Source organism: Pezoporus occidentalis, unplaced genomic scaffold (genome assembly GCF_034315485.1).
Source record: "Pezoporus occidentalis ecotype Australia unplaced genomic scaffold, CSIRO_AGI_Poc_V1 ctg15, whole genome shotgun sequence".
Lineage (NCBI taxonomy): Eukaryota > Metazoa > Chordata > Aves > Psittaciformes > Psittacidae > Pezoporus > Pezoporus occidentalis.
The window spans coordinates 3,502,387-3,519,459 of record NW_026913316.1 but is presented as its reverse complement, the minus strand read 5'-3'; the positions used below and the strand labels follow the sequence as shown (position 1 = coordinate 3,519,459).

The 17,073-nt window shown below is 36.7% G+C and overlaps 2 protein-coding genes across 3 annotated transcripts in view; one reads left to right on the top strand and one right to left on the bottom strand.

Annotated features, from left to right (window-relative positions):
• The window catches only part of SEMA5A (semaphorin 5A), an 844,194-nt gene that overhangs the window by 93,773 nt on the left and 733,348 nt on the right, over positions 1-17,073 (bottom strand). The window lies entirely within an intron of this gene.
• ADCY2 (adenylate cyclase 2) overlaps positions 1-17,073 on the top strand; it is a 217,372-nt gene that overhangs the window by 107,450 nt on the left and 92,849 nt on the right. The gene's annotated exons all lie outside the window — the stretch shown is intronic.

Sequence of the window (17,073 nt, the reverse complement as noted above, 5' to 3'; positions counted from 1 at the left end):
TTCTAAGGGCTTCCTCATTTCTCTTTTCTCTTTTTGTTTCCCCACAGAGCTTCAAAGTTAGTAAACAGGAACAACAAAAACTAATTTGAGTCTTTTGTATTTTAGAATCCCTTTTCTACTCCAGGCATGTTCATACACATACACAAGTGAGGTGCCAATCTTTTCTATCAATCTACATGTCATTACCAGAATTATAGCATGTTTTGAGGAAGAACTTAACATCCAGAGTTCTTCATGTGGATGGATAGAGTGTGCAAATAGAAACTGGGGGGAATCCACCAAAGGGCTACAGAGGTGATTAGAATACTGGAGCTTATGTCAGGTAACAAGAATGAGGGTTTTGGGGATGTTTAGTGTGCGGAAGAAAAGGGTTGGTGTCAACAACTAACATCCACCTGAAGGAGCTTATGAAGATGTGGTCAGATCTTTCTCAGTGGCACACAGTGAAAGGATGAGAGGCAATAGGCATGAGCTGCAACAAGGGAAATCCTGTCTGGAAGGAGGCAAACAGTTTTTCCATAAGAGAGGAGTTAAGCCGTGGGAAAAGCTGCCTGGAGATGTGGTGGAATCTGTATGCAGGGAGATTTTCGAGACTCAGCTAATGTCCTTCCTATAGCAGAGTGTTGTAAAATACAGGAATGCTGATTTCAGACAGAGAGAAATGAAAAGGTAAGAGCCTCCTTGAATCATATCCTGTATTGTCAAAGTAATGGTTTTTATATCAACAAAAATATCTTATCAGGTACTACTGAAATTCTTCCAAGTTTCTAATACTGTGTCTTAGCTTACAGAAATTTAACATCAGAAATAATGTAGCCTTTTTTTCTCCAACTTATTGAGGAGAATAATCGTAGTTTTGCAAGAGGAGTGTATCTTTGCTGCCAAAAGTTGAGTGATTTGAAAATTACACAGGTACTTGTTGTCACTTCATTATATTCAGGTTACTCAGTCACTGAAGAAGTTAAAATGGATTACATAAGCATAATGGTACTACAGTAAGAATGTTTTCTGATATCTGTTTAAGAATCTACAACTGATTTTCAGCTGAGGTTCAATATTTAAATAAAAATCTGAAACTTTGATTTCTGAAAGCTTAGAAGCACTTCTTTTGATTCTACATTTTAGAATTGTTTCTTTATGCGCTGAGCCATTTCACATAAATGGTGTTTTTAAATAGAGAATTGGTACATATTAATAGATTCAAAATTAACAGTACAGAAATCTTCTGGATACACAAACATTTAGTGTAGATGGTTGACAAAACTTAGGTCACTTGTTACAGGTCCAAAATGCAGATTTAAGAACCCACTTTCTGCACTAATGTTTGATAGGCCAGCTTTCTTAGACTATGTCTAGGGCTAGGTTGTGTTTTAAAAAGTACATTTCACTGATAAATTTCATATGGCTGATATAATAATTTTACATCATACACCATTTTTTTACTGATGAAAATAGACCATATAATATTTATGATACCTTTTTTGCTTTTTCAGCCTAGGTTATCCTACTTATCATACAGTAGCTGTTTAGTACTATTTTTTCTATTTATGACCCCTATAATGTTTTTAATGAACATTAGTGATTATAGTGTAATGATGTGTGTGAGAGAGGTAAAGTGAATGTGAAATTTAGCATTAGCATTCTCCAACAAAGTAGGAAGCCTGATTTAGCACAAGCGAAACTAAGTAGAATAACTGAAAGTAGGATATTTTCAGTAGGTATGTATGCTTCTCTATTCTTTGTCTCTAATCTAATGTAGAAGAGTGTTTTTTTAAAAAAAATAATTAAAAAATCACTGTGTTACATAGACCTTTACTTCATTAAGTTTCGCAGAATAATGGGTAAGTACATAACAGCACAGCAGGTCGATCATTTTACAGTTATAATTGTTCTTTTTATATTGTTCTATCAATGTCAGTGGTTCAAAGACTGTTATTTTTGGCCTCAGAAATTAACACTTCAGAGGCTGGTAAAATAGAGGGATTTCAGTATCTGTGCTTATTGTCTTTGTTTACTCTCACCTCTCACTAATATTTTTAGCTTTTTGCACTGACATTCGGGTATGGCATTCTGCTGCCTCTTCTACCAAGATGTCTGTACCTTCGTGATTCTTAACATGAAAGCTGCTGTTCTAAATTGGACAGGTTCTGATTATAATACGGATTCAGAATGAAATTGTGAGCTTGTCCCAGTTTACCACCATTTCCCTAGTAGAAGTATATTTACAAAGCTAGTGCACCAGGGCTAAACTATCTGGTTTCCAGGTTATCCGGGGAGAGGAGAGGGGGAAGCATTGGTATGTTTAAGTACATGTGAATAAATCATAGGGAATAATTAGGGCTCTCCTGTCACTATTAGTAAACCAACTGAAACGTTAAGACCATTCTTGGTGACTGCACTAGCTACTGGATTACCCCAAAGATTTTTCCACTTCTTTAAATAGACCAATTCTCTTAATAGCATCACTGCATGTGCTGTAAAGTCTATTTCATGCTGGCTTTTATTACTCATTAGGAAAACAAGAAAAAATTGATTTTAGCATTTTCTTGTAGGGAGAGGTACTACACAAGTTTAATACATCTATATTTGATAATAACAAGTATTCCATTGCGCTATTACCAAAGAAGTATCTGTCATCTGTTGCAAAGGTGTTGATGGTATTAGACAGTGAGAGACACCTAGAAAGCTTTTAAGTGGATGGATTTGGTTTTGATTGTTTTGAATACACCATAAAAATATAATATTTCCCAGCTGTGTTTTTTTTTCCTTTTTTCCACATCCATATTGAATTATAATTGGACCCTTTTTCCACATCCATAAAGGATTCTTCTTGGAGCCTCTTTTTTAGTGCTGTAAACATTACAGTAAAATCATTATCAAAATCAGTTTTCAGTTTGCATGGCTGCAATTGCCTTTTTTCCCTCTCTTGATTCCTTTTCATGATGCTTATTGGTTCAGTTGACACTTTCATGGTGGTAAACATACCAGCGTCTTTTCTGAAAAATAGGTCTGAGGCAATAGACTATCCAGTAAGTGTAAGGGATACTGGCAAAATATTTTCCTGCTCTCAATGACTTGTGGACCGCCTCTTGCACAGAACACGTTGACTGAGGGGAGTAGTCCAGGTTGTTATTATCCATACCAGCTACTCTGCTTTGCTTTTATGCCATGGCCAAGGCCTGTAGATCAAGAAAACAATAGCAAAGGTAGTTATAGGAGGTACAGAGGCTTTGCATATTCTTTGCGGACCAAAGCTTTTTTTTTTAAGACAGGAAATATATTCAGTTCATTGCCTGCAAATGGATCATGTACTACATTAGCAGCCTACATCTTGTTTAAAGTCCTGGAGTTTAAAGTTACTCTTTCATAATATTTCAGTATTTCAAGAGTTGCTTAGGAGCTTCTGCCCTCTAGAGATGGAGTAGTGAAGTGGGGTGGTTGGTTAGCCCTCTTTCTATGCAGCTTTTCAGTTTACTTCTTTTGAAAACTCCAGAAGCCCATCAGGTGTGGGATACTGCCCTTTCAGTGCTTTCTCAGGGATCTGAGAAATTACCTTGAAATATGTGGAGAAACACTACTTACAGAAAGACCAGGATTTTTTTTTTAAGCTATTTTCCAATTTTTGCTCTGCTAAATAGATTGTAGGAGCTATGAGACATCCCTTATGTAGAAATAAGGCTTATTGTGTTCAGAAATTTTATAAGCTGTGCCTTTCACCCCAGGGAATGTGTATTTCATTGTTAGGGGTAGAGATCCATTATTGAAAGTCTAGTTATCTACATGAAGACACTCATACTGTCCACTATTTTGAAATGAATGGCTTAGTAAAACGCCTTGTGCAAATATCTACTACACAGGTCAATAGAGACACTGAAGTTCTTGCATGTAGTGGTTTTTTCTACCTTAGGACTTCATAGTGAGAAAAGGTCATAGACCATTTTGCAGTGCAGCAGATGAGATCTCAGCAGCTTCCCTGTGTGTTGATCTGCAGTAATTTATTACATGTAACATGATCAGATAAACCGATGAGTCACACTGCTTTGTTTTAAAAAGGCATAGTTTAAGCAGGTACTAATTGCTGTTTTCATAGATATCCTGATAATTCAGATGAAATATACAGCTGGCAGGCAAATGTAAATTTTTGTCATGCCACCTGCAATTTTGTCAGCCACATCACAAAACCTAAAATGAATAGTTAAAATGTAGTTATTTTTAAAAAGAGAATGTATTTTGACAGCGAGTCCAAAATTTTTAATTGTTAATTATTCTCATAATTAATTACTTCATTTTTAAATTGCCATTTTATTTCCAGTTAAGAATTATTTAAATCAAACTAGATCCCTTTGTCCTTACTGTCTTTGCTGTCTTTTTCATCTCTCTACATTAAAAAATATTCTCTACAAGTAGGGATTGCAGGATATTGTTCCCACAGAAACTACACCTAGATTTTGATAACCCAGAGGCCTCTTCCAATATTTTTTTTTTTATGTACAGAGTTGCTCAGTCATGTCATCAACATCCTTATAACATTGTAAATAGTTTAATTCTCTTTAGTGAGGATTTTCCAGGCATCTGATCATTCTTGTGCCCTTTTACTGGGCTCACTCATAATTTCTCATATAATTTTTATAACAAGAATATTTGCACACACTATTGTCAATAATGCTCTTGGTGAATAGCCTGTAAAGATGTAAAGATCCATAAAGAAGTCTTTTAACAAGTCTACAGGTCACATTGGCTTCGTTAACAGCAGCATCATCTGGGAGATCCTGCTCATTTGGTACTATGAGCTTTATATTATTTCCAGAATTACTGCTTTCCAGCATACGCGCTTCTGTACTGTAAATAGGTGTTTTGATTCTGAATTAATTTCCTTTGGGTATTTTAAATACCTTCTGTGTTGCTGCTCACAAATAGTTCTATATTTTTCTGGCAATGTTAATAATCCTGTCACTTCTAAATATCTTCTTTATGTCACTTCTATTATTTTTCATTCTTCAAGTGATTGTCCATATGAAGTTTAGACTGATAGAGAGAGGTGTGCTTAATGTCTTAAGGTCCTCTTGGCAATCTGGCTAAACTGGGACTTCAGACTGTAGGAAATGCTCTTAGGGGGGAAAAGATAACTGGAAAATACACTAGTCCCAGATGCTTTCAACAAAAAGTACACACCAAGGGGCCACCTGGCTAACAAGAGCTGTTATGAAGAAAGCTGTAAGAAGTTATGGAATAGTATCCTTGCTCCTTCCCTCAGGCTGCTTTTTGGTGTGTCTATCACCCTTGGTCCCCACCGGAGCTACACTGAAGCTGCATTGCAGTCATGCCTGTGCCATCAAACTTGTTGAGCTGGGCCCTAACCCACAGACTTTATGGCTTGACCTCATATCTGCCTGTCACAGTGTACTTGGCTTGAGATCACTGGGCTGTGACTTACCTTGGTTACCATCTCCAGAGATGATCCAGACCCTGACTTGCTGGCACAATTCATACTTTGTTGTTGACGAGATCTTGAGTCCTGCCTCTTGGCCCCCAGCTTGTCTTCCCTTGCAAAACAGTCTGCCCTTGCTGCTCAGTGACTATTATGGAGACCATTTTTTTTTTTTTTTTTTTTTTAATAGTACTTCTAATTAACTGTACTTTGACTATTTCTTGGATTTTTTATCTAAACCAATCTTCTAGACAGAAGAAAAAAACATCTTCCAAAGCATTCTGTGTATCTCAGACAAGGGGTTGGTCTCCTTTAGAATTAACATCAAAGGTGCTCCTCCACCACTACTCACTCTTTTTGGCCTTGCCAAATTCCAGCCACAAAATGCTCCCCTCTAGATCTGGTGAATCTACTCTAACTTTGGGAGGTCACAGGTCAAGGAGAGCCAAAGACAGGAGACAATACCTATCAAACAGTAGCTACCGTGGTTTTACAGGGTAACATCATCATGCTGGACACACAGCTCTTATTTTCTGGTTGTTTGTTTCAAAACCAATCCTGCTCAAATCCTTCAAAGCTGATGTTAATTTCTTGCTCATCCTTTCGCCCCAGGTGTATTGTGCATCTAAGGTAACTTTAATTGTCCCAGCACAGACCAGACAAGACTGCTAATTTCAGGACTGTCTTCATCTGTTTCTGCACACTGTTTTGAAACTTAGCATTGGGTTAGATCTCCTTATGAAGAATTGGAGAGAACTCTGCATGTCATGATCTAGAACCTGAAAGTTTGGGGGTTTTAAATTATGTGAATGAAGAAAATCCTTATGGCTAAAAGAACAAGAATCCATAAAGTTTCTGTGGGTGGCAATGTAATACTTTTTTTATTGACATGTTAACTATTCTGTATTTCTTGAGAAAGTCTATCTGTATTTAATTCCAAAATATCTTTGAGAATTAAGATATCCATTCTTTATTTAATCAGGAAAACTTAATTTACAGTTATTTTGGACTTCCATGTGCAAAAACTAAGGAGTTCAGATTTTTCTCATCTGCTTGCAGGATACTTTCTTATCAGACACTGGACAAAAATCTGATATTTGTGGTGGGAACAAAACTTAGGTTTGGTTAGTGTAAAAAGAAAATAATTTGAGCAATAGCTTCCTGTTTCCCCCTCAACCTCTTAATGAAATAAACTATGTTTTTCGTAATGATTCAGCTCCAATTGTAGAAGAGATGAAGGTAGGCATAACCAGTTACAGAAGGTTTTTCAGGGCAGGGTCAGACACTGAGCACAACTGAAGTTTTGCTTTGTTTTTCTTGTTTGGTGGCTTTTACATCAGAGATGGCATTCACCTTCAGCACAGGCAACTTTTCATAGTAGGTATTGAAATATCTTCTTAAATACGGTGGGATTTAGAAACATCTCTTGGGTTTTCCTTTATAAAGAAAAACTCTTTCTTTCCTGTTGGAGTGGTCACTGAATTCATCACCTTATACTCAAAGATAGTGTTAGGAATATGACAGTCATTTCCCATAGGTGACCAGGCTTCTCTTCAGGCAACTGCTTTATATTTGAGGTATTGGTAAGGTGGTAAGACTCATGCTTGTGGATGCTTACTGAAATAAGAAAGAAAATCCACTTACTAGTAAATAGAGGTTCTGCGAACTATATTCTACTGAAAGATGTTCACAGTCTTTGTGCCTTGCTGATTCTCAGAGCCATGTTTTATGCTTTGTTTTGTTTTGGTTTTCTTTTAAATAAAGAGTTAGATTGAAAGGAATGTGCTCAATTTATAGGGGGACATGCTGATGCTTTTACTATTAGTGCTAAAGTTTGCACGTCCAATCTTAGATGCTTAGGCATATACATATGTATATACATAGCATGGCTACGTACAACAGCTCTCAAAGGGTATAGATATTGAAGCAAGTAATTTTTTGTTAAAAGCATTAAAATTATTTATTCTTCTAAATTCTAAAATAGCTTTAAGGAAACCTGTGCTGTTTCAGGCATGCTACTCAAAATATTCAGGAAAAAAATATGTTTCTCAGTAAATAGCATTTTAAAATCTGTCAGGAAGCTGGATTGTGAGCCATTCAATCGGTGCTAATTTTTAAACCAGAATGTTGAATAACACTAAATCATATGTTTATATAAATCTAAATTATCATGTGAGCAGTTGTCCTTACTGTCAATGAATGTCCTCTCATTAAAAAACTAAAACAAAAAAACTTTACAGATGCTTTAGTTCTTTATGTAGCTCTGGTTTAAATGAAGCTTTTGTGTATGATCATGGCTGAAAGTGAATTTGACATCTTGATAAAAGTCTGTTTAACCTTTTTAAAATGCTGGAGTGGTGAAAATAAACACCGTCCCTGAACTTCCCCTCCTTGTATTTCCTTATTTCGCTGAAACCTGACACTTTCCTTCTAAGCCCTTTCTAGAGCCACTTTCCAGCCTTCTCCAATTCTAATGTGTTTTCTGGTGACAGATTCAAAAAGAAATAAAGAGAAAAAAGAGAAGTGAGAGAGAAAGCAGAAGTCCACAGATTTAATTACTTACCACTTTTACATTCACCTCTTGCATATCTATTGAAACCCATTTTGTAAACTTAGCTTGTTCCTTTTAAAAAGTGGGATTCTTGTATAACTGAAATGTTCAGCCAGTTTTCATAAGCAGAAGCAGTATTATAGAGTAGACCCTACTAGACCTCCTTTCAAAATATAATTCATAGAAGGTTTGATTTCTACTTTGGAATATTTTTGTAAAATGTAGAAAAAGAAATGTTGAGCTTGAAGAGGTAATTTAATCCTTCTTCTCGCTTGAGGGTGGGACCAAGTATACTTGAAATGCCCTCAGTAGATGTCTGCCTAACCAGCCTTTCAAAATCTGGAGCTTCTGTACCTTTCCTAGACAATCTGTTCCCCTCAGTTTCTATCTTTGGGGGATATTTTTCCTCATTGCCCAAATTAAATATGCAATGCAATCTAGGCCTGTGAATGCAATTCACAGTGGGTATGAAAGGTTTGCTTCCTTCCTCTTCATTACAGCTTTTTGTGCACCTGAAGGCTAGTGCCCCCTCCCTGCTTAGTTATCCCTTTACTAGGGCAATCAAACCCAGGTTCTTCCACTGTGCATTGTAGGCCATGTTTTCTACACCTCTGATATTTTGTGTTGTCAGACCTTCTCCAATTGATTCAGATGATTTTCTGTAATGTTGCAACACTTTGGCAGTGCTATTTTCCTTGTTAAATCCAATTTGACATTTCAGAGGACCTTGGAGTGTAATGCGCTATTGTCCTCTCATCTTTGCGTTTCCCAAAGTTTGTTTAAAAATCAAATTACTGGAGGGCAGATAGAGTCAGCAATTAGTACCAATCCAACACAACAGAATGGATTTATCTTCACTGTATGATTTCTCACCACTCCATTCTATATAGTAGTTTTTCCTATTTTCAGAGTGTATGTACATAAACCACCATCTACTTAATTGAATTACAGACCTTCATTCAAGGACAAGTTATTTTTCCTTATTTGCTGTAACCAAAATCTAATAGAAATATTTAGTAATTATGTGTTTCCTTCTAAAGTGAGAAAACAAAAATAATCTGTAGCACTTTAGACTACTGTAATTTAAGGTGCTTTCATGTTTTTAATATTTTTAATACAACTCAGCTGTCTGTGTGGGATAATGCCCCAATCTAAGAAAAAAAAAAACAAAACAAAACATGGCTGCAATGTTGTTGCCCTTTAGCTGGTTACAAGGAAGTCTGCAAGATCTCTGGAACCTTGTACCCTGGCATTGCAAAGAAGTGTATTGTCTCAGCCTTGTAACTTTAGATGCCTCCCTCTTAACGCCAGGTAGAGCTTTTGTTGCAACTGCTTCTATTTGAAAGCTTTTTCATAGTCTTACTCTTTTGACTGTGTGGGGATTTTCTACTTCCAGCTAATATGCATTTGTGGCTGCTCTGTGTTTTAATAAGCTAACTGTTGCCTTTTTCCTCACACCATTACGTCTCTCCACTGCTTTGGATTTCCTTTTTACTAGTGAACTAATGAAATTTGATGGAGCAAAGAACTGAAATTGACTTTTCTCAGATTCATCACTTTGTATGCCCCAAACCATCCTGTACATAATTTCATCAAGAAACACTCCTTTTCCTCTGTCATTTACATTTTTGTCATCCTTAGTCTTTATCAGATATTCTGTTAAAAGGATCTCAAAATTAATTTTTTTCTCTTAAATATATTTCTATTCTTTCTTTCATGTCTCTCTCTGCCAATAAATCTGTGTATCCTTCCATACCACTTTTCATCTCTTGGGACATCTCCTTCATTCCTCATGTGTATCTTTCTTCTTTTAAAATACTTATTTTATATTTGTTTTCCCTTCTACAGTCATTCAGAGTGATTTTTCACCCTGTAAAATCCAGGAGCAGTTTACTCTTTGAAAACATACCATCTACTCCTATTACTGTCTTCCTTCTGTGTGATTAGTCAGAATAGTGCTTATAAATATTTGTGTCTGATATGCAGGTCCTGTTCAAACTTTATTCACTTTCCTTATCCCCCCTTCCTAATTTTTTAGATAGCCAATGGCCATTCAATAAAACCCTCAAGAACCTGCCTGCTACTTGCCCCTAAACAGCCTGTGCAAAGAATGATAAACTCTTGAAAACACTGAAACATGAAAGCTGAAGTGAAGACCCAGCTATTCTGTATTCTCAGCCTCTCTCTGAGGATGAGGAACTGCTTGGGGAGAGAAGGGTATCTTTACAGGTGACAAATGCAACAACATCAGGAGGCTTCAGTCACATCCATATGGGCTGGGTAAACGTCTTGGGCCATGATCTGATTTGGGTTATTATGATATAGCATGCATAGGTGTGCAGACATAAGCTTACTAGGGTCAAAGATTTAAGGTAAATTCATTCTCAATTCTTAAGCTAATTGGAGAAATCCCATAAGGAAAGTAAGCCTTGATTTATCCCCTGAGCATTGTACGTGAGCATCCCTGCATGGTTTAAAGGAAAAAAAAACCCAAAACCAACCAAACAAGAAAATCCAAACTCAAAATTAATGTTACCTTTAAAAAAGAGAACTACACAAATGTCAGCAAACTGATTGAAAACAGCATTTAGGAGGTAACATGAAATCTGAAAAGGCAGGAATGAGACATGAAGTTTATTTAAACCACCAGCAGAGATTCAAAGAACAAGTGTATTTATTTAAAATATTCTTAGTAGACCAAAAGAGAGAAGTTGAAAAGCAAAGTAAGAGACATAGCTAGAATATAAGAACAGGCACTCTGAAGCAAAGGAAATTCCCGTCTAGCTCAGTATCTTTTTAGCCAGTAGCTTATGCCTCTGAAAAAGTGGAAAAAATAACCTTTTATATATGCATATACATACATATATATATATATACATATATATAGGAATACTTCCTCAGTAATCTGCCTGAGCACAAGGAAATCTGTGGCTCAGTTACTTAACGAACCAGAATTGATGTTGTTGCATTTAACCATTTTTGACATTCTCAAGTCCTGTAGCACACTTTTCCAACTCGGCAACATATGCTGTGAAAAATAATTTCTTTTTGTTGGTTTTAATCATTGCCTGCATATTTTTATTTGATGCCTGCTTAAGTCTGTCTCAAATTCTCTAATGCTTTGATTGCTATGTGCCTATTTTAGTTTCTTCTTCCTTGCTACTGTCATTGGATTTTTCAAATTCAGCTGTTATCAGCTTCCTCGTTACATGTCATCAAATGTGACTGCTTAAGCAGTAAAACAGTAGCAAATGTGTGTCGTATTGTTTAATTTTCTACTTCTAGCAGACAGTGGAAACTTACTCTATTGGTAACTTTACACAGGATCATGAATTGAAAATTCATTTAGCGTTAGTGATTGCTGAGAAGGTCAAACATTCTTGCAGCACTGAATAGGAAACTCAGTGTAGTTAGGAAACAGTTTAATGTTGTGGTGGGTTAGCCATGGTGTGCAGTCAAGCTCCAGTGCAGCTACTCATTCACTTCCTCCCAAAACCCAGCAGGAAAAGAGAAGAAAATATTAAATAAATAAATAAATAAAATAACAAACAACAACAACAAAAAAAAACCAAACAGCAACAAAAAAAAAAAAAACAACACAAAACCAAACACCAACCAGGGATGAGAAAGTTCATGGGTCAAGATAAAGACAAGAAATCACTTCCCAAATTACCACTGTGGGCAAAACAAACTTAACATTGGGAAAATTAACTTAATCTCTTTACAACTCACAGCTTCATCTAGTGAGAAGCAAAAGAGACAGATATTAAAGACACATCTTTCCTCTTGCCTTTCCCAGGCTCAGCTTCACTCCTTCACTCCCAACTCCTCTACCCCTGCTCAACAGCGTAGGGGAAAAAAAGATGTGGTCAGTACATAGCAGTTCCCCTCTGCTGCTGCTGCTTCCTCCTCATAGTTTTCTTCTGCTACAGTGTGCACTCTCCACAGGCTGCAGCTCCTTCAGGCATACCCATCTGTTCTGGCATTGTCCTCCATGGGCTGTAGCATGGATACCTGCTGCAGCATGGAGTTCCTCCCCTGACCTTGGTGTTCCTGCTGCTATGTCTCTCTCTTTTTGTTTCCTCCTCCTCTGTCCAGCATTTCCTGCCCTTCCTTACATGTTATCTTCCCAGAGACACTGCCAGCTTTGCTGATGGGCTCAGTTGTGTCCTGCAGTAGGTCCACTGACCTCTTCCTACAGTGGGTGCTATGCTGTCAAAACCCTTCCACTCATGCCCAATGCAAACAGGTATCACAGAAGAGATGTGGGGACCATCATGGGTGACAGTGGTGGGGGAGGCTGGAAGGGAGTTCTTACTGACAGCTGGTGGTTATAATGGCCTGTGAAAAAATGGCCTTGGTGTTTTGAGCCCTTCCTACAGCTTTTCATAGTCCATCTTTCTCCTAGTTATTAAAAGCTATGTTCTAATAACTAGCTATGAAAAACTATGATCGAAAAAAATTGGTCCTGGTAATTTTTCCTGTTCATATTGTGACTTTGCCCTTTCTAATTGTGACATAACTTAATTGTGACATTAATTTGTATCAACTTATTTGATTCACGCCCCATAATTAGTGGGTTTGCATCTTCCCACTCTCCTCTTATTGGTAGGAATGAAAGAAGTTACCTAGCTTTTTCACAGTCTTTCTGCAAGTGCATTTTAATCTTCCTCTTAACCACCAACTTTGGTTAAACTCCCTAATAAAAAAATTCTTTGTTTCTATTACTTAGAGAAAGTTGCTTCTGCAGAACTTTTTTTGCATGCCTTTCAATGATTTTATGCCGTTCTCTCTTTGCTATGTTTGAAAAGAATGTCAGTTTTGGAGGACTGCCTTTCTCCAGTCACATACGTGATCCTTTAGAAATTGTCTAGCCACAGCAGATCCTGACACCTGCCTTCCTTCCCAACTCCGGACTGTATTGGCTACTGTGATCTTTCAGATGTGAGAGGACTGAGGGAAAATAAGGATATAATTTGGCTTTGTTAAATTCCCTTTTCTTTATAGTCCATGTCTGGTTTTGCGCACAAGTCAGTATATCACAGATGCCTTTAATAATGCCCTTTACAGCATTAAAGTAAGCCCTCAGGCAGCCCAGAGATGATATGCTGCAGCTACTTTTCTTTTTTTTTAATTAATTAAAGAAAAAAAGCCTAGTGCTCATAGGGATTATGTGCAGCTGTAATATGATCCACACCGACAACACAATTGTGCTTTAGGAGCACAATTACAGTAAAGAGGTTTACTCCAGACGAGTAACTCCTCATCTTTGAGTTTGCAATGTACAGGCTGTTGGACAAAATCTGTCCGTGAAGAATGGAATTCTAAATTAAATTACAAATCCATTTTCTCTCCATATTAAAATGAAACTAAATTAAAAAAAAATGTTGCTGTAGTTTTCCTTCATTTTAAGACATTCTTACAGGTTATTTTAAAAAGCATTCTTGCATGGTCGCCATATGTTAAGAGTGAACATTTATTTTCTGGTACCATAGGGTAAAAAGTATGTTCAGCTTGTTATAGTAGGTATAAATATAGAAGATGGAAGCCTTAGTCTCCCTGGGACTGTTATTGTGGTATGCAAATGCTCTGCCAAACCATCCAAGGAGTTCTGGGGTTTTGTATTGCTCTAACAAGATAATTTAAACAAATCCAGTCTTTTGGTTTACTTTTTATACCTTTTTTTATGTTAAATATTTCTTTTATATGTATTCTTTTGTTGTTCTATTAACATTTCTAATGAGAATTGATTGCTTATCTTGTGGGTGTTCTGGGATAAACTTTCTCTCCATTTTCCTCATTTTGTTTAAAGTATAGAGGTAATTTTCTTCCCCACATGCATTTTCTAGAGCTCTTGTAAATTAATGTATGCATCTTCAATGAGTTAGAGGAACAAACAATATATAGCAACCCAATTTAGAATCAGTAGCACATGAATAACATGTTGCTATTAGCTGAAGACCCATTATTTTTTGCATATAAAATGCAATTAAATATTATTGTTAGTAGGTTTGTTGAAGCTCTGTGCAAGGATTCTCAGTTATGCCAACAGACTATCGTTAAAAGGCTGTGTAATGCTATAAATAGATGTACTATAACTTACATAAATCATTGTACCAGTTTCTTCCTAAATTTTTTCATTCAGTTAAAATTATTATCCAGCCTTTGAAAGGCATAAGTACATTGCTGCATAACATAGCATACATTAGCATTTTAAACATATGACTGGCTGAAGGTGGATTGGTTGGCAGTGTGAACAGTATGAATGAAGACGAACCTGAAAGAAAAGGCAGTGGCAGTGCTATAGTGTACTATGTCTGGAATGCAAACATGGATGCAATAGGTGAATCTCAGGAAGCTCTGCTGACAGCTGAGTAGAGCAGTGTGTCTTTGGGATACTGTAAAATGCAGGTAGTTATAAGGTCTGCAAAGTTTATGATACACTATCAGGGGCATATATAAAAAAGGAGTGAAGACAGCTTGATGCTTGTTGAAACTTTGGTAAAAATAAAAAGTGTATGTTGTGAATATGTGTAGGAAAATAGCCATCCATTTTGAGGAAGAAAATGATTTTTATAGATTATGATAAAAATGTAGAAGCCATGGGATAAGCAGATGTTACTCATAGTAATGATTTACAGTGGTTTTCAGAAAAAAGCATGCTATAGTTTTTCATACTAGTGGGAGTAAACTAAGTGATCAGAGTCTCAGTGGCAAGATAAAAAGATGCAATGTTATGGAAATTGATAAGGACTTCAACCCTTTTGGGATCTTACGTAAGCAATGAGGCAGAACAACTAGACAATTAAACTGTGGACTGTGGAGAGCCATGAGAGACTGGGTGAACATGTAAGACATGGAGAAACTGAAGGAGTGACCACGACTAGAAGTAGTTGGAAAGTTTCCAAAAGAGATTCAATATCCTTTTACCCCCCCCAAATCACATCAAAATATAATCCTTTCCACTGGCTTCACTGGTATCACTGTTAAAACCAAGAAATGGCATACACCAAAGGATTTTCATCCACTCCAGGTATCACCAGATGCCCTGAAGATGACTCTGATCATGACAGATCTAGTGTTTAGATCTAGCGTTCAGATCTAGAATCACATTCTAGTCAAACCTGGTTTCAGAAAGCTTGGAGTTGACCAGGAATTGATCAAGTTCAGTGGTATTGCTCAGATTTAAAAGCATGTTAGCACATGAAATTGTCATTGAAAATGGTTATAATGAGTTTCAGAAAACTCTTTAAATCATAATAAACAGCTATGGTACAGGAGCAAAGTGGAAAAAGTCGTAATGCACACACACAGCAGACTTCAGAACCACCTTACTTAGGCAGTGGTTTCAGATCTGGAAAGGCTGTTGCTGGTATAGTCTGGGTACCTCTACTATGTATAAGAAGGGCCAGCCATTTAGTCCATGAAAGTACTTGACTAGAGTTCTCCCAACTAGCTACTGCTAATAACTTCTGTGGCCTCCTTGTGTCAGCTTTATGTGGCCTCTTTGTCCTCATAACCCTACGTCAAAGGTGGTTCTTCCACTTCCTCTTCTGGGAGCTGAATTCATCAAGAGATCTGCCATGGAATAGTCATTTTCAAGCAAGTTTCTCTGATACACATGAAAAATCTGATACAAGATCAGCATATGGTTCAATAACTGTTTTTGTCTAGTATATCACATTTTTTACAGTTAGCTGCATTGCTACTGAAAATGAGGACCATTGCCAAAACTCTTCTGTCTCTTCTTGAGCATAAGCATAGCCTTTACATACCACTGTTGTCTTTTAAGTGACTCACTGCTTTCCTCCCTTTCCAGTTGTAATATCTGAAACCTTCATAAATTAAACTCTTTTCCTAAAAATATCATAGCAACTAGTCATTCACCTGCAATGAGACACATTTTCACTGAGAGGAAGAAACAGTGGGTAACATGACTGAAAAATCTAACATTATTTGACAAGTCAACTTTATTATTTCTGAAATGCAGTCACTAGCAGTTCTCCAGTACATTGGCTTATCTTAAAATATGCAGGAATTTCAAGCTATTAATATGGGTAGGTAATAAGGCACATTTTTAAGAAGTAGAAAGAAAATAAAATTACTGATATGATGCAAGGTTTTCATTCCATGGAAATGTGTGCTTGAATTGGTCAGACGCTTAGCCTAGCCTTACTGAATGAATCAGTTTCTTAGTCTGAAAAAGCCCACATATTTAAAACAAATAAAATAAATTGCTCTGACAAGAGTTTTTTATTTTGTGAGGTAGATTTGGAGTTGGAAACCTTCTGGCATCAACTGCAGGGTGAGTGCGCTGACAGCTACTTCTGAGTCACTGCCTGTGTTAACACAGATGCAGGGCTGTTTACCCCTCAGTGAAAGATGGGCTGTTGAGCAAATTAGCAAAAAGCACTGCAAGGGCTGCTGTAGCCACACCATACCCATCACTTTGTGGTAATTATAACTAGTGCATGATTACCATTCTGTCCTTATTGCCACAAGTTCCTATCTGTCTTGTGTCTGATACTTCTATGCAGGGCAACACATATGCAGGAGAATACGCTTGTAAGTTTTATTCAGAAAAGGAAGTTTTTAGCTTTTTAGCTGTGGAGCTGTACTGGTGGCTTAACTGCTTTTTTCAAAGGGACTAGACATGATGTAGGGTAACTATATCTGAAAGTTACGTAGCATCCATTGTTGAACACACTATTTTTGAAATGATTTTTTTATACATGCATATATATAAAATTGAGTATTGTAATGAATTACAGCAGAATGAGAAGATGGCATAGTAGGGTGTTGTTGTGTTTTGATTTCATTTTAATTTCATGATGCTAGTCTCAGCTTTAAGAAGTTTGAAAAATACAGTTTTAAGGCATTCTGAAATATTTGTGCCCTTTAAAATTGTAAGCTGGTATATAGTACTTAATCTTATAAATAACATAGAGAATAAAGTTGGCCACTTACTGAGAAAGGTATCTTTAGTTATGCTTTAACACACTTAAGTTACCCACTCTTGCAAGTCGTGTTGGGTGAATTCATGCTCCTGTTGATACAGAATGTAATTGCATATAAAAAGAAATAGTAAAAGTTT